This window comes from Manis javanica, chromosome 12 (assembly GCF_040802235.1).
Source record: "Manis javanica isolate MJ-LG chromosome 12, MJ_LKY, whole genome shotgun sequence".
Classification (NCBI taxonomy): domain Eukaryota; kingdom Metazoa; phylum Chordata; class Mammalia; order Pholidota; family Manidae; genus Manis; species Manis javanica.
The window spans coordinates 56,707,669-56,725,579 of NC_133167.1; the positions used below are offsets into that span (position 1 = coordinate 56,707,669).

General features: G+C 38.4%; 1 protein-coding gene across 7 annotated transcripts in view; it reads right to left on the minus strand.

Moving 5' to 3' along the window:
* The window catches only part of AGPS (alkylglycerone phosphate synthase), a 170,578-nt gene that overhangs the window by 135,601 nt on the left and 17,066 nt on the right, over positions 1-17,911 (minus strand). Inside the window, exon 2 of one of the 7 annotated variants that reach the window (XM_073218661.1) lies at positions 3,055-3,100. The exons of the other annotated variants lie outside the window; for them this stretch is intronic. The gene's annotated coding sequence lies outside the window, so the exon portion shown is untranslated. The remainder of the gene's footprint in view (positions 1-3,054; positions 3,101-17,911) is intronic. 7 annotated transcript variants of the gene reach the window in all.

Sequence of the window (17,911 nt, forward strand, 5' to 3'; positions counted from 1 at the left end):
AGCTCAGTATCACTTAAATTCAAATTAATTCCACATATAGTATAATATGTAGGAAGTAAAAATAAAAATCAAGGATTTCTGTGGCTATTAAAATCCTTATTATCAGGTTGTGTACTTAATTTTAACTACTTCAGGTAACTATTTTTAGGTAACCTACAGGAAACCATGAAAGTGAAGTAAAAAATAAAAGTGATGAGAAAGATAGCAAAATTTGATCAGTAAAATATATAGATAGATCAGTAAAATAGATATATCCCTGAAAAGATATGTGCTACAAAAAAAAAAAAATCCTTTAAATGAATAGTCCTACTAGCATCTTTTATCTAAAAAAAAAAAAACAAATTGAAGGTGAGCTCCCTTTAGAAATATAAAGGCCCACATATTAAAATGCATATGCTTTAAAATACATTCAAAACCATGATCCTATCTACAAGTCCTATTTCTAAGAACGCAATAGCAAAACTCCTACAGTGTTTACAATGCAATTTATAATACTATTTATAATGCCTAACAGTGCAACTAATTCCCTTTCAAATAGTTTAGTATAAGTAGCTTAATTATAAGCCCAAAAAATTCGTGTACTGTAAGAAAAAGTCCTTTTACAAAAAGGAATAGAAAAAATCAAATGAAAGATGGATAGATTATCACTGCTTAATTAACACTGCTCTAAATCTCACAGTTCCATGACTGTTAAAACATTTGACTTAGTAGATAAATGCCATCAGGCTTTGATAGATTACGGACATCAAATATCTGAATCATTGATTAAGTTCCTCTTGCCTGCTAAGAACATCACCAACCTGCCACTTCTAAGTATACTTTATTTCCAACAGGTTTGGCCGTCTGAAGTGGTCAAGAGGCTTAACAATTTTATTTTTTCATTGTGAATTAATCTATTGGCGTTCTAATTAACTTTGGTCACTAGTGAGGGTACTTAACACAAATCAGACTACCTAAATATGATTGACTCTGGGACCCTGACAAGAACAGGTGTCTGGAACAGGTCAACAAGAATACCTCTGGCCCTCACGACAGTGTGCCTTTTTGCAAAACCAGGACATTATCATATGACACAACTTCAACATGAATTTCAATTTTCCTGCATATCCTCATTATAAGTTTTAAATCTTCAGCTGCCACAATAAAAATTTGGCCCTTTCATATAAGTTACTAATTGACTTTCTAATTTTTTCCAATGTTTTAGTATAAGATGTGTTAAATATAAGACATACGAAGTTTTGGCAACAACATGGAAAAGAGGAACCCACACGCATTGCTGGTAAAGCCACTTCCACGGAGCAATCATGTGCTAAGTTTTCACAGGTAATGCCATTTCTATGACACAGTTACACAATTTCTGGGTCTATTTGGGAGGAATTCACACACAGTTCCATAAGGGAACAACTTTGATATATTCTCTGGAGCCCTGTTTTTAAGAATAGCTAGAGGCATCATTAGAGGAATGGATAGGGGTTAAGTAAAATTCTATGAAATACTATGCAACAACCAGAAGCAGTGAGGTAAGTAGATATATAAACATGAAAATATTTTTTAAACAGTGGTGAACACAAAAGGAGAAACAAGATCCATAGCATAATACTATGTTAAGCAAATTAGAAAAATATACACTAAACAATGAATATTTTATAAAACATATACATATATTCAGCAATTTCTCTCTGATCCAGGAAAATAATTCTTTCTTTCACATATATATAGAAATTCCATGATGGTTTGTTATAAAACCCATTGCTGGGTTTCTTAGCATTTTCTAGAATTTTTTTTTTTAATGACAGAATTCCACTAAGAATGAGTTGGCTTCCAACATACAGCAAGCCAAATAAACATTTACCTTCCTACAGTTACATATGTGTATGTATAGTTTTTTGTATAATTTGCTACTTCTTATAGTTTGCAAAAAACTGGCACTTCAAAGAAACTTTGTAAAACCTGAATGCAAGGGTCAAAAATTGTGTCCCCAACATCTAATTCCTATTATACTTGTTCTGAATTAATGAATGGAAGAAATGGAATATATAGAGATGGAGGAAAAAAATCTTATTGACAGAGGCACAAAGTACAGGGGCAAGAAGGGAGGATTGGGGTGAGTAAGGTAAGGACAGCCTTACACCTTGCAGACTCCTGGGATTTCTTCCCTTACCCCCAAACTTCTCTTACACACTATCAAATTCTACCAATTTTTGGAAATTCATTACTGTTTGAATAATCTGTTTGAAAATACAGACTATTAGTCATTCATCCTTGTAGTAGTATATATTCCAAATACTTTGTGCTAGGGCAAGCATGTACACATGCACACATACACACACATACTTGGTATCTGCCATTCTGAAGGCCTATAAGGACACAGCCACCCTAACATATACCCTCATGCACTGGTCTGTGTAATGTGGAAAACAGCCCAAAATCATCATCAAGGAGTTTCTTAGCAAAAGGCAAAGAACAAGGATATATACTTCCATTGACTGTATGTACTCCCTGGACTGTAAAGGAAATTTCATGATTTGTTCCCTTCACTGTCCACATGAATCTAATCAGTGTGGGAATTTGGCAACCAACTAATTCCAAACTTTCTCTAGACCCCCAGCTGGGAAAGTGACAATGCATTTTCACTGCTGCTTCCCTGCTTGCTGGTAACTGGAAGAGGAATTATATCCCAAGTCTATTATACTGACCAATATGCAAGTGACCAAAGGCCGTTTCTCATACTGCCTTACATTTCAGCAAAAACTAAAACTAAACAACAAGGAAAATATTTGTGTCTCCAAAAATTTGTATGCCATTTTATCACAGAAACCAAGACTCTAATTTCCCTTTCTTAGCTTCCTCCAAGAGGACAAGCCAGTACTCTTGACAAGACCCTCCAAAGGCCAAGACAATATTATGTATACATATCAAGCAGGCATTGTCACAAATCCACGCCTGCTTGATATATATACATAATATTCTTGCTATAGCAGTTTTTTTACTTAAAATAGTAACAGTAAACAGCAGCCCCTGCTACTTTAAATGACAGGTCAATGAAACTGTTACCTTCACTTCTGGCACACCCACAGGAAAAAAATGATCCCCACAAAATCTAGGGGGGAGAGAAAAACATTACCATCAGGACCCAATCACAATGAGAGTTTCCCAAGCTTCTTGGCAGTATAAAAATTACCCAGGGTACTCATTTTTTTTCTTTTTTTTTTTGGTATCATTAATATACAGTCACACCAGCAACACTGCAGTTACTAGATTCCCCCCCAGTATCAAGTCCCCACCACATGCCCCATTATAGTCACTGTCCATCAGTGTAGTAGAATGCTATAGAGTCACTACTTGTCTTCTAGTTCTATACTGTCTTCCCTGTGCCCCTCCTACAGTATGTGTGCGAATCGTAATGCCCCTTATTTCCCTTCTCCCTCCCTTCCCACCCACCCTCCCCAGTGCCTTTCCCTTTGGCAATTGTTAGTCCATTCTTGGGTTCTGTGAGTCTGCTGCCGTTTTGTTCCTTCAGTTTTTGCTTTGTTCTTATACTCCATAGATGAGTGAAATCATTTGGTACTTGTCTTTCTCTGCCTGGGGTATTTCACTGAGCATAATACCCTCTAGCACCATCCATGTTATGGCAAATGGTAGGATCTGTTTTCTTCTTATGGCTGAATAATATTCCATTGTGTATATGTACCACATCTTCTTTATCCATTCGTCTACTGATGGACACTTAGGTAGCTTCCATTTCTTGGCTATTGTAATAGTATGGTAAATGGAGGGGTGCATATGTCTTATTCAAACTGGGATCCTGCATTCTTAGGGTAAATTCCTAGGAGTGGAATTCCTCCGTCAAATGGAATTTCTATTTTTAGTTTTTTGAGAAACCTCCATACTGCATTCCACAATGGCTGAACTTGTTTACATTCCCACTAGCAGTGGAGGGGGGTTCCCCTTTCTCCTCATCCTCGCCAGCATTTATTGTTCCTAGTCTTTTCAATGTTGGCCATCCTAACTGGTGTGAGGTGATATCTCATTGTAGTTTTAATTTGCATTTCCCTGATAATTAGTGATGTGGAGCATCTTTTCATGTGCCTGCTGCCATCTGAATTTCTTCTTTGGAGAAGTATCTGTTCATATCCTCCACCCATTTTTTAATAGGGTTATTTTGCTTTTTGCGTGTTGAGGCACATGAGTTCTTTATATATTTTGGATGTTAACCCCTTGTCAGATATGTCATTTACAAATATATCCTCCCATACTGTAGGATGCCTTTTTGTTCTGCTGATGGTGTCCTTAGCTGTAAGGAAGCTTTTTAGCATGATGCAGTCCCTTCATTTTTCATTTTATTTCTCTTGCCCAAGGAAATGGATTCAGGAAATGAGTTGCTCATGTACCTTGGGTACTCATTTTTAAAGCAGAGTCCTGGATGCCACTCTAGACCTGGCCAGATGTTAGAATCTCGGCAGTGAGATCTCAGGATCTACATTTTAAACAAGCATCCCAGAAAATTCTGATGCAGGCCATCCACTAAACACACCTGGTAAATACTGTAAGAACAGTGGAGAGCAAAAGCCTCCTCTGTTGAGCAGTTACAAAGGTGATGCAAAGCCTTAATGTAAATGGTTTAAAATCAAATTGCTCTCAACCAAATTCTATCAAAATCAGGAGACTAGATTTAAGGGAAAAGGGGGGAAAAAGGAAAAGAAGCTTTAAATTCACTGCACTATAGAGAAGCTGGACCTGAGTAGAGTTTAGCCACAAAACAGGGCAGCAAGAGTGTAAAGTTGGGGCACTCGCCATGTCGAAGACGGGAAAGGGGTACCAGGAAATGGAGATTTAAACACATGCCAGAGGAAGGTGTCAGATCTATACCCAGATTTTACAAAGGACTATCCTGGAAGGGGGAATGACAACTAAGCAGAGATAATACTTTCTGATACAAATTTCAGAAAAGTTGATCTGTTATGGAACTTTTCCTAGTTTATACATGTTAAAAGGAGTAGAAATCATAAAAATTAAGACAATGATTTATCAAATAATTTATCTTTAGCGAAGTATGTTTATTCAAATTCCAACATACGTGGTCACCAAGGGCACATAACAAGGAAAGGTAAAAGTGGGCCAGGATTCCTAAGAGCCACAGAGAAGAGTTACAAATGAGAAACAGATGATGGTATTGATAATCAGCCACCACATAGTATGAGAAATTGCTGATGCTCTTTACTCTTTGGGTTCTTCCTTTCCTCCCTAATGCATGAAGTGATACTTACTGGAAATCTGTTCTCACTATGAAAATGCCATACTTCTTGCTGTGCTTCACCTTCAGAAACTATTTCAGCACTGGATTCTTATTGCATTGTACTGATTCTTAACATGGTTTACTGCAATAGTAACAGTATCATATAATACTGTAAAGCTAAGAATGTTACAATCATCTCATTTCCTTCTCACATTAATCCAGTGATGTAGGTGCTATTATTCCTATAAAACATAAGAAAACAGGGTCAAAAAGAGTTAACTTTCCAGGGTCACACAAACAGTACATGACACAACTAGGATTTAAATCATGTTCTTCTGGCTCCAATGCTCCTTAAACTACCAAACTCCCTAAATACAGGGAGTACAAAGTATTACAAGAGCTCAGAAACTTAGTATTCATCTCTAACTGAGAGATGAAAGCACCTAAACTTCCAATTGCTTTGGAATATGGTAGAAATTCAATAACCAAGCAGAGGCAGAAAGCACAAGGATTTTCCCTTGCTAGTAAATATCCTAAATTGGCTCAAACAGAATACATTCAAGAAGTCATGGAGAACAGCAAAGAGCCTTGAATGCCAAAGTAAAGGAATTGTATCAACAGGGAGCAATAAGATCAAAACAGTACCTTCCATGTTCCATACAATCACCAAAAGTAAAAGTCGAACAACAGTATTCGCTTTACAATTTTGCTGCTCTCCAATGTGGATGAAAGCCCAATACTTTAATATAGCATACAATGTCCTTTGCAGCTGGCGCCAAACTACATTTTCACTTTTCTTTCTTCTTTTTCTTTTTTTGAGAGGGCATCTCTCATATTTATTGATCAAATGACTGTTAACAACAATAAAATTCTGTATAGTGGACTCAATGCTCAATGCACAATCATTAATCCACCCCAAGCCTAATTTTCATCAGTCTCCAATCTTCTGACATTTTCACTTTTCTTAACAGCTATTATTTTAGCCACACTGGAAGTCATGACAATTCCTTATGCACACCATGCTCTTTTATGTCCACCTATCTTTTTGCACGTGTATATATATATTCCCTACTGAAATGCCCTTCTCTCTCTAGAGAACTCCTATTTATCCATCAAGAACTAGTCCAAGTCAATTTTCTGCTAAAAGTCTTTCCTATCTTCCTCAAGGAATACATGGTTCCTTCTGTATACACTGATTATAGTTTACTACATCATATTTTCTATATATCTGTCCATAGATCTCCACCAAACTGTCAGTCAATTTTGCAATATTAGAATGCAGCATGCCACTGGCAGGCTACAAGTACTCATGCTTCCTCTGAAAAAAACTGGTCTGATAATGGAATGGAGAATCATTTGAAAGGGAGAAAATAAAGAAAGGGAAATCAGACTAGATATGAGACAAATAAGATTTCATCTAGGTTGGTGTCAATGGGAGAAAGAAGTGTTGTGAGAATCACAACAGAATCTATCTGGTTTGTCAACACACTGGATAAGGGAGAGGGAAGGGAACTCAGCAAGGCTTTATGACTGAGATGTTAGACTTGAGTGTCTAAATAATGGCTGGAATAAATAGAAATAGTGGAACACTGCGAATGAAGGCTAAAATAATGGCCTCACACATGCATACTAGTTTGGAGACACCAGCAAGACATCCAGATAGAAATATCCAATAATTAAAAATGTGAAGATGGAATTGAAAGAGTTAGAAGCTCCCCCAGTAGTGGTAAAAACGAATACAGTCTGAGTAGATGAGATTACTAAAGAAGAACGTCTAAAAGAAAGGACTAAATATTCATCTTAAGGATTTGTACGTTTAGGCAGTAAAAGAAAGAAAAGTCAGCCAAGGCATCACTAGAAAGAGAGAAAGGGCAGGAAGAAAACCAGGGCAGTGCAATAACATGGGGTCTAAGGAAAGAGGTAAGATTATCTACCAGGTACTGGGAATTGTTCAAGAAGATGAGTAAGGATTTCATAATTAGGTTATTGATGACTTTTAAGAGAGTCGTTTCAAAAGAATAATGGAGAGAAAACAATTTCAAAAATTATCTGGGTATACGGAAGATGACTGGTTAGCCAGAGACGGGTAAGATTCCTCAAGGGAGGAACAACCTAAGACAGGCACAGTCGCAGGGGGGCCATCAGGAGAGAAATTGGGGAACAATAGAGGGGAGGCTTAGAACCTCACCCCCCTGTCTTGAGAGAAATCTTCTGCATCTGTGGATGTTTTGTTGCCCTTGTCTAGCTTGGATTAATATTTAGTCTATAGGCACACACCTGATCATCTACATTTGCCCTCTTACAGCACTAAATTATGTTTTCTACCTTTATCTTGCATCTACCTACAACTTCAGCATTTTATTAAATAATAACAATAATAATAAGGGAGAAATGTGGGACTCATATATAAATCAAGTATAAAAATCAAACGAATAATCATATCTGACTTGATCATTTATACTTCATGATGCGTGATCAAAACCGAAAGTTTCTGTGATATGACTGCCCTGGCACTGTTCACCATGTAAGAACTTATTCACTATGTAAGACCTTATTCACCACGTAAAAACTTGTTTGTTATGCTTCAGAAGATTAGAGACTGTTGAGATATAGGCTTGGGGTTGATTAATGACTGTACATTAAGTCCCCTATACAGAATTTTATTGTTGTTAACAACCATTTGATCAATAAATATGAGAGATGCCCTCTCAAAAATAAAAATAAAAAAATAAAAAAATAAAATGACAAGATTTTTGCAAAAAAAAAATTATCTGGGTATAGCTTTTAAGAAGCCAGAAGTCAATGAAGCAGAAAAGACTGGTGACCCAAGAGGAAAATAAATAGGATAACTCATGGAACAAGATTCTGGGGAAGGAATCATCAAAAAGGATGAGTACACATTCTGGCTATGACATCTTTCAATGCATGGTAGCCAGTTAGTTCAGCTCATTTAGTGGTTCGGGCCGCTATTTTTGTACTAAGATCACCACCATTTCTTTCCAGGCAATAGCTGATAAGAACAATGTAGACATTGCCCAGCAAATGGGAAGAAGGAGGTTCAATTATTTTCTGCTACTGGCTCAATACCCTGGAGGAGTAGAGTGGCCATATTTTACCATTTGGACAGAAGACCAGAAAAGGCTAGTATGAGAGAAACATCCAGCAGGTACCAGTAAGAACTGAAGCTAGCAATCACCATACTCTTATAATAAATTCCCCTTTTCTGTTTTAACCTGGCTTAAATTAATTAATACTTATAACTAAAAGTCCTAATTAATACACATACTAAAAAATAAGAATTTAGGGCAGAGCCAAGATGGCGGCATGAGTAGAACAGTGAAAATCTCCTCCCAAAAACAGATAGAGCTATGAAAATGTAACAAAGAAAAATCTTCCTAAAATAGAGACCACAGGACACAGAAAAACATCCAGACCACATCCACACCTGCAAGAACCCAGCGCCTTGCGAAGCGGGTAAGATACAAGCCCCGGCCCGGCGGGACCCGAGCGCCCCTCCCCCCGGCTCCCGGCCGGTGGAAAGAAACCGGACCGGATTTTTTTTTTTTTTTGGCGAGTGCTTTTTGGAAGCCTTAAAGGGACAGAACCCCAGTGCTAGGGAGGCAGGGCGGGAGGACTGGTGAGTGGGTGCCTGGGAACGGGGCCTGAGGACAAAGAATATCCCGCGTTTTTCCCTGCGGGACTGGTGGGCGGGTGCCTGAGACCGGCACCTGAGGACGGAGGAAATCGCGCGTTTTTCCCCTTTTTTTTTTTCCTTTTGGCGAGTGCTTTTTGGAAGCCTTAAAGGGACAGGGACCCTGGTGGTAGGGAGGCAGGGCGGCAGGACTGGTGAGCGGGTGCCTGGGACCGGCGCCTAAGGAAAAAGAATATCGTGCATTTTTTCCTGCGGGACCAGTGGGTGGGTGCTTTTTGGAAGCCTTGAAGGGACAGGGACCCTGGTGCTAGGGAGGCAGGGCAGCAGGACCAGTGAGCGGGTGCCTGGGACCAGCGCCTGAGGACAAAAAAAAATCAAGTGTTTTCTCCTCTTTTTTTTTTTTTTTCTGTTCCCTCTCTCATTGTTGCTGTTGTTGTTTTGGTTTGGAGAGTGCTTTTTGGAAGTCTTAAAGGGGCAGGACAGGTCACTTAGACCAGAGGCAGGGAATCTGGGGATCTCTGGGCACTCCAACCGCCTGGGCAGCAGGGAGCACAGAGGCCCCTTACGGAGATAAATAGCCTCCCAGCCGTTCCCCCTCCAACGGGGCTCCACCATTTTGGAGGGGCAGCTGCAGCCAGGCCACGTCCACAGCAACAGCAGAGATAAACCCCATAGGAACCGGGCAGGAAGCAGAAGCCCTGTCTGCACACAGCTGCCCAGCACAAGCCACTAGAGGTCGCTATTCTCCCAGGTGAGGAAGGCCACAAACCAACAAGAAGGGAAGTTCTTCCAGCGGCCACTTGTACCAGCTCTGCAAACTATCTCTATCACCATGAAAAGACAAAACTACAGGCAGACAAAGATCACAGAGACAACACCTGAGAAGGAGACAGACCTAACCAGTCCTCCTGAAAAAGAATACAAAATAAAAATCATGAACATGCTGACAGAGATGCAGAGAAAAATGCAAGAGCAATGGGATGAGATGCAGAGAAAAATGCAAGAGCAGTGGGATGAAGTCCGGAGGGAGATCACAGATGTCAGGAAGGAGATCACAGAAGTGAAACAATCCCTGGAAGGATTTATAAGCAGAATGGATAAGATGCAAGAGGCCATTGAAGGAACAGAAGCCAGAGAACAGGAACGTATAGAAGCTGACATAGAGAGAGATAAAAGGATCTCCAGGAATGAAACAACACTAAGAGAACTATGTGACCAAGCCAAAAGGAATAATATTCGTATTATAGGGATACCAAAAGAAGAAAGAGGAAAAGGGATAGAAACTCTCTTTGAAGAAATAATTGCTGAAAACTTCCCCAAACTGGGGGAGGAAATAATCGAACAGACCATGGAATTACACAGAACCCCTAACAGAAAGGATCCAAAGAGAACAACACCTAGACACATAGTAATTAAAATGGCAAGGATCAAGGACAAGGAAAGAGTTTTAAAGGCAGCTAGAGGGAAAAAGGTCACCTATAAAGGAAAACCCATCAGGCTAACATCAGACTTCTCGACAGAAACCCTACAGGCCAGAAGAGAATGGCATGATATACTTAATGCAATGAAACAGAAAGGCCTTGAACCAAGGATACTGTATCCAGCACGACTATCATTTAAATATGATGGCAGGATTAAACAATTCCCAGACAAGCAAAAGCTGAGGGAATTTGCTTCCCACAAACCACCTCTACAGGGCATCCTACAGGGACTGCTCTAGATGGGAGCACCCCTAAAAAGAGCACAGAACAAAACACACAACATATGAAGAATGGAGGAGGAGGAATAAGAAGGGAGAGAAGAAAAGAATCTCCAGACAGTGTATATAACACCTCAATAAGCGAGCTAAGTTAGGCAGTAAGATTCTAAAGAAGCTAACCTTGAACCTTTGGTAACCACGAATCTAAAGCCTGCAATGGCAATAAGTACATATCTCTCAATAGTCACCCTAAATGTAAATGGACTTAATGCACCAATCAAAAGACACAGAGTAATAGAATGGATAAAAAAGCAAGACCCATCTATATGCTGCTTACAAGAAACTCACCTTAAACCCAAACATAAGCATAGACTAAAAGTCAAGGGATGGAAAAATATACTTCAGGCAAACAACAGGGGTTGCAGTACTAATATCAGACAAAATAGACTTCAAAACAAAGAAAGTAACAAGAGATAAAGAAGGACACTACATAATGATAAAGGGCTCAGTCCAACAAGAGGACATAACCATTCTAAATATATATGCACCCAATACAGGAGCACCAGCATATGTGAAGCAAATACTAACAGAACTAAAGAGGGAAATAGACTGCAATGCATTCATTTTAGGAGACTTCAACACACCACTCACCCCGAAGGATCGATCCACCGGACAAAAAATAAGTGAGGACACAGAGGCACTGAACAACACCCTAGAACATATGGACCTAACAGACATCTATAGAACTCTACATCCAAAAGCAACAGGATATACATTCTTCTCAAGTGCACATGGAACATTCTCCAGAATAGACCACATACTGGCTCACAAAAAGAGCCTCAGTAAACTCCAAAATATTGAAATTCTACCAACCAATTTTTCAGACCACAAAGGTATAAAAGTAGAAATAATTACTACAAAGAAAACAAAAAGGCTCACAAACACATGGAGGCTTAACAACATGCTACTAAATAATCAATGGATCAATGAACAAATCAAAATAGAGATCAAGGAATATATAGAAACAAATGACAACAACAACACTAAGCCCCAACTTCTGTGGGACGCAGCGAAAGCAGTCTTAAGAGGAAAGTATATAGCAATCCAGGCACACTTGAAGAAGGAAGAACAATCCCAAATGAATAGTCTAACATCACAATTATCAAAACTGGAAAAAGAAGAACAAATGAGGCCTAAAGTCAGCAGAAGGAGGGACATAATAAAGATCAGAGAAGAAATAAACAAAATTGAGAAGAATAAAACAGTAGCAAAAATCAATGAAACCAAGAGCTGGTTCTTTGAAAAAATAAACAAAATAGATAAGCCTCTAGCCCAACTTATTAAGAGAAAAAGAGAATCAACACAAATCAACATAATCAGAAAGGAGAATGGAAAAATCACGACAGACTCCACAGAAATACAAAGAATTATTAAAGACTACTATGAAAACCTATATGCCAACAAGCTGGAAAACCTAGAAGAAATGGACAACTTCCTAGAAAAATACAACCTCCCAAGAATGACCAAGGAAGAAACACAAAAAGTTAAAGAAACCAGTTACAAGCAAAGAAATTGAAACGGTAATCAAAAAACTACCCAAGAACAAAACCCCGGGGCCGGACGGATTTACCTCGGAATTTTATCAGACACACAGAGAAGACATAATACCCATTCTCCTTAAAGTGTTCCAAAAAATAGAAGAAGAGGGAATACTCCCAAACTCATTCTATGAAGCCAACATCACCCTAATACCAAAACCAGGCAAAGACCCCAACAAAAAAGAAAATTACAGACCAATATCCCTGATGAATGTAGATGCAAAAATACTCAATAAAATATTAGCAAACAGAATTCAACAGTATATCAAAAGGATCATACACCATGACCAAGTGGGATTCATCCCAGGGATGCAAGGATGGTACAACATTCGAAAATCCATCAACATCATCCACCACATCAACAAAAAGAAAGACAAAAACCACATGATCATCTCCATAGATGCTGAAAAAGCATTTGACAAAATTCAAAATCCATTCATGATAAAAACTCTCAGCAAAATGGGAATAGAGGGCAAGTACCTCAACATAATAAAGGCCATATATGATAAACCCACAGCCAGCATTATACTGAACAGCGAGAAGCTGAAAGCATTTCCTCTGAGATTGGGAACCAGACAGGGATGCCACTCTCCCCACTGTTATTTAACATAGTACTGGAGGTCCTAGCCACGGCAATCAGACAAAACAAAGAAATACAAGGAACCCAGATTGGTAAAGAAGAAGTTAAACTGTCACTATTTGCAGATGATATGATACTGTACATAAAAAACCCTAAAGACTCCACTCCAAAACTACTAGAACTGATATCAGAATACAGCAAAGTTGCAGGATACAAAATTAACACACAGAAATCTGTAGCTTTCCTATACACTAACAATGAATCAATAGAAAGAGAAATCAGGAAAACAATTCCATTCACCATTACATCAAAAAGAATAAAATACCTAGGAATAAACCTAACCAAAGAAGTGAAAGACTTATACTCTGAAAACTACAAGTCACTCTTAAGAGAAATTAAAGGGGACACTAATAAATGGAAACTCATCCCCTGCTCATGGCTAGGAAGAACTAATGTCGTCAAAATGGCCATCCTGCCCAAAGCAATATACAGATTTGATGCAATCCCTCTCAAATTACCAGCAACATTCTTCAATGAATTGGAACAAATAATTCAAAAATTCATATGGAAACACCAAAGACCCCGAATAGCCAAAGCAATCCTGAAAAAGAAGAATAACGTAGGGGGGATCTCACTCCCCAACTTCAAGCTCTACTACAAAGCCATAGTAATCAAGACAATTTGGTACTGGCACAAGAACAGAGCCACAGACCAGTGGAACAGATTAGAGACTCCAGACATTAACCCAAACATATATGGTCAATTAATATTTGATAAAGGAGCCATGGACATACAATGGGGAAATGACAGTCTCTTCAACAGATGGTGCTGGCAAAACTTGACAGCTACGTAGGAGAATGAAACTGGACCATTGTCTAACCCCATATACAAAGGTAAACTCAAAATGGATCAAAGACCTGAATGTAAGTCACGAAACCATTAAACTCTTGGAAAAAAACATAGGCAAAAACCTCTTAGACATAAACATGAGTGACCTCTTCTTGAACATATCTCCCCGGGCAAGGAAAACAACAGCAAAAATGAGCAAGTGGGACTACATTAAGCTGAAAAGCTTCTGTACAGCGAAAGACACCATCAATAGAACAAAAAGGAACCCTACAGTATGGGAGAATATATTTGAAAATGGCAGATCCGATAAAGGCTTGACGTCCAGAATATATAAAGAGCTCACACGCCTCAACAAACAAAAAACAAATAACCCAATTAAAAAATGGGCAGAGGAACTGAACAGACAGTTCTCTAAAAAAGAAATACAGATGGCCAAGAGACACATGAAAAGATGCTCCACATCGCTAATTATCAGAGAAATGCAAATTAAAACTACAATGAGGTATCACCTCACACCAGTAAGGATAGCTGCCATCCAAAAGACAAACAACAACAAATGTTGGCAAGGCTGTGGAGAACGGGGAACCCTCCTACACTGCTGGTGGGAATGTAAATTAGTTCAACCATTGTGGAAAGCAGTACGGAGGTTCATCAAAATGCTCAAAACAGACTTACCATTTGACCCAGGAATTCCACTCCTAGGAATTTACCCTAAGAACGCAGCAATCAAGTTTGAGAAAGACAGATGCACCCCTATGTTTATCGCAGCACTATTTACAATAGCCAAGAATTGGAAGCAACCTAAATGTCCATCGGTAGATGAATGGATAAAGAAGATGTGGTACATATACACAATGGAATACTACTTAGCCATAAGAAGTGGAAAAATCCAACCATTTGCAGCAACATGGATGGAGCTGGAGAGTATTATGCTCAGTGAAATAAGCCAAGCGGAGAAAGAGAAATACCAAATGATTTCACTCATCTGAGGAGTATAGGAACAAAGGAAAAACTGAAGGAACAAAACAGCAGCGGAGGGATAAGGGGGGGGAAGAAGAAGGGGGGTATTAAGATTAGCATGCATGGGGGGGAGGGAGAAAGGGGAGGGTGGGCTGCACAACACAGAGAGGACAAGCAGTGACTCTACAACATTTTGCTAAGCTGATGGACAGTAACCGTAATGTGGTTGTTAGGGGGGACCTGATATAGGGGAGAGCATAGTAAATATAGTATTCTTCATGTAAGTATAGATTAAAAATAAAAATAAAAATAAAAAAGAAAGAAAGAAAAGGGGGATTACTCCTTGATAGGATAAAACTATTGGTAAATCAAAGATCAACGCATGCTTTAAATATCCTTAATGTTGATCACTTAAAGGGTGTCAGATGATCAGCTATGGAGGTACTCTTTTCTGATAATATTCCTTTCTCTTAATAAAAAAAAAAAAGCAGTTACTGTGTGCTGACCTCCAATGAGTTCTGCACAGTGGTATAGAGGGCATGTCAAAGTGTGGGCAAAGGGTCTGTTTGTTTCTATACAGAAGATCAAGGCCTAGCTTGGATACCCAGAAAATGAACTAAGATACGATATGAGGAGGAGCTTCCGGCATCAGCACTCTGTGGAGGACTTGTGCCGGGGGATGATCATCAAAAAGCCTCCACAGGGATCCGGACGATGCTGCGGTTGTGGCTGCATCCAGCCCACCGTCTCCTGGACTTGCCATTGGAATGAGGAGGGAGATGTCTAGGCTGGCATGTGCTTACAGTGAGACAACGAATTTGACCGGATCTGTACTGTTGGAACTCAACCAGGAGTTGGGAGGGGTGCAAGGTGTAGCACTCCAAAATCTTATGACTATAGACTATCTACGGTTAAAAGAACATATGGGATGTGAACAGATCCCAGAAATGGGCTGCTTTAATTTGTCTGATTTCTCTCAGACTGTTCAAGTACAGTTGGACAATATCCATCATATCATAGACTAATTTTCACAAATGCCTAGGGTGCCTAAATGGTTTTCTTGGCTTCACTGGAGATGGATGGTAATTATAGATTTGCTTTGTTTATGTCACCGTATTCCTATTACGTTAATATGTGTGCACAAGTTAGTAGTTTAAAACCTATACATACTTAAGGTACACTACAAGAAGATATGTCAAAGAAATAATCAATCCTCTCATGTTTCCTTCCATATGCTACATCTGTAGCTTTTCTTCTTTCTTCCTAATTACAACCCTTAAATAGAATTCGTGCCTCATATCGAATTTACCGAGTATCATAATTCCTCCAGGTGGTAAAGATACCTCGAGACAAGTGCTGGGCATAGAAGCCACAGGGCATAAATCTGCAAAGAAGTAAAAAGCTAACCTTTGCAAACAATATGGCTTCTCTCTCACTTACCAACTTTACATTTCCCTGTATGGCCCCGGAAGATGACTGGTTAGCCAGAGATGGGTAAGATTCCTCAAGGGAGGAACAACCTAAGACAGGCACAGTCGCAGGGGGGCCATCAGGTGAGAATTTGGGGATCAACAGAGGTGAGGCTCAGAACCTCACCCCCCCCCCTGCTTTGAGAGAAATCTTCTGCATCCGTGGATGTCTTGCTGCCCTTGTCTAGCCTGGATTAATACTTAGTCCATAGGCACACACCTGATCATCTGATCATCTGCATTTGCCCTCTTACAGCACTAAACTATGTTTTCTACCTTTATCTTGCATCTACCTACCACTTCAGCGTTTTATTAAAAATAAAAATAATAATAATAATAGGAGAAATGTGGGATCAACATATAAATCAAGTACAAAAATCAAATGAATATTCATATTTGACCTGATTGTTTATAGGTCATAATGCATGATCAAAACCGAAAGTTTCTGTGATGAATGCCCTTGTACTGTTCACCATGTAAGAATTTATTCACTATGTAAGAATTCGTTCACCATGTAAGAACTTGTTCGTTATGCTTCAGAAGATTGGAGACTGACGAGAATTAGACTTGAGATGGATTAATGATTGTACATTGAGCATTGACCCCCCTATACTGAATTTTATTGTTGTTAACAACCATTTGATCAATAAATATGAGAGATGCCCTCTCAAAAAAAATAAAATTAAATAAATAAATAAATAAATAAATAAAAATAATAATAATAATAATAATAATAAAGGGAGAAATGTGGAATCAACATATAAATCAAGTACAAAAATCAAACGAATATTCATATTTGACCTGATTGTTTATAGGTCATAATGCATGATCAAAACCGAAAGTTTCTGTGATGACTGCCCTTGTACTGTTCACCATGTAAGAATTTATTCACTATGTAAGAATTCGCTCACCATGTAAGAACTTGTTCGTTATGCTTCAGAAGATTGGAGACTGACGAGAATTAGACTTGAGATGGATTAATGATTGTACATTGAGCATTGACCCCCCTATACTGAATTTTATTGTTGTTAACAACCATTTGATCAATAAATATGAGAGATGCCCTCTCAAAAAAAAAAAATAAGAATTTCGTTTTTTTAAAAAGGTTACCATTTGTGTAAAATCTGAAAGCAAGCACAGCAAACTAGAACGGACTTTTGAAAATAATGGTAGATGGCAAGAACTTGGAAATAAAACCAAAATCTATTAGCAATCTAATATATGTATTAATGAAGCTTCACAAATACTTTAGCTAGTAAATATCCTAACTCACTACCTACCAAACTCACTAAATACAGGGAGTACAAAGTATTACAAGAGCTCAGAAACTTAGGGTTCATCTCTAACTGAGAGAAGAAAACACCTAAACTTCCAATTGTTTTGGAATATGGTAGAAATTCCATATTCCAGACAAAATACTATCTATAAATCAAAACCAATATAAAAAAGGAAAACCTCAAAAAAGTATTTTTTTAATTCAAAACACCAAGATATTCAGATAGAAATGTCCAATAACTTAAAAGATGAAAATGCAGATTGAAGAGTAAGAAATATTAACTTTAAAATTCTCCCAACAGTGGTGAAAGCTAATACAGGAGAGTTTACTTCAAACATGAAGTTACTGATGTTCTTACAAAATATGATAGACTAACACTAAATGGAGGAAAGAATGGATTAATGGATAACTATGTGACAAGCAAGCACAGTGAAATGCTACCAAGTGGTTGTACTACTGTACTGGTTGGTTATAAAATTAAACTCTGCAATATGTTTAAATTTTTTCAAATAACATTTTGGGAGAAAAAGAAAACTGCTCACACTATAATCCTTAAAGTACATCATCTCAAACAGAGGGATTTGCCTGAAGA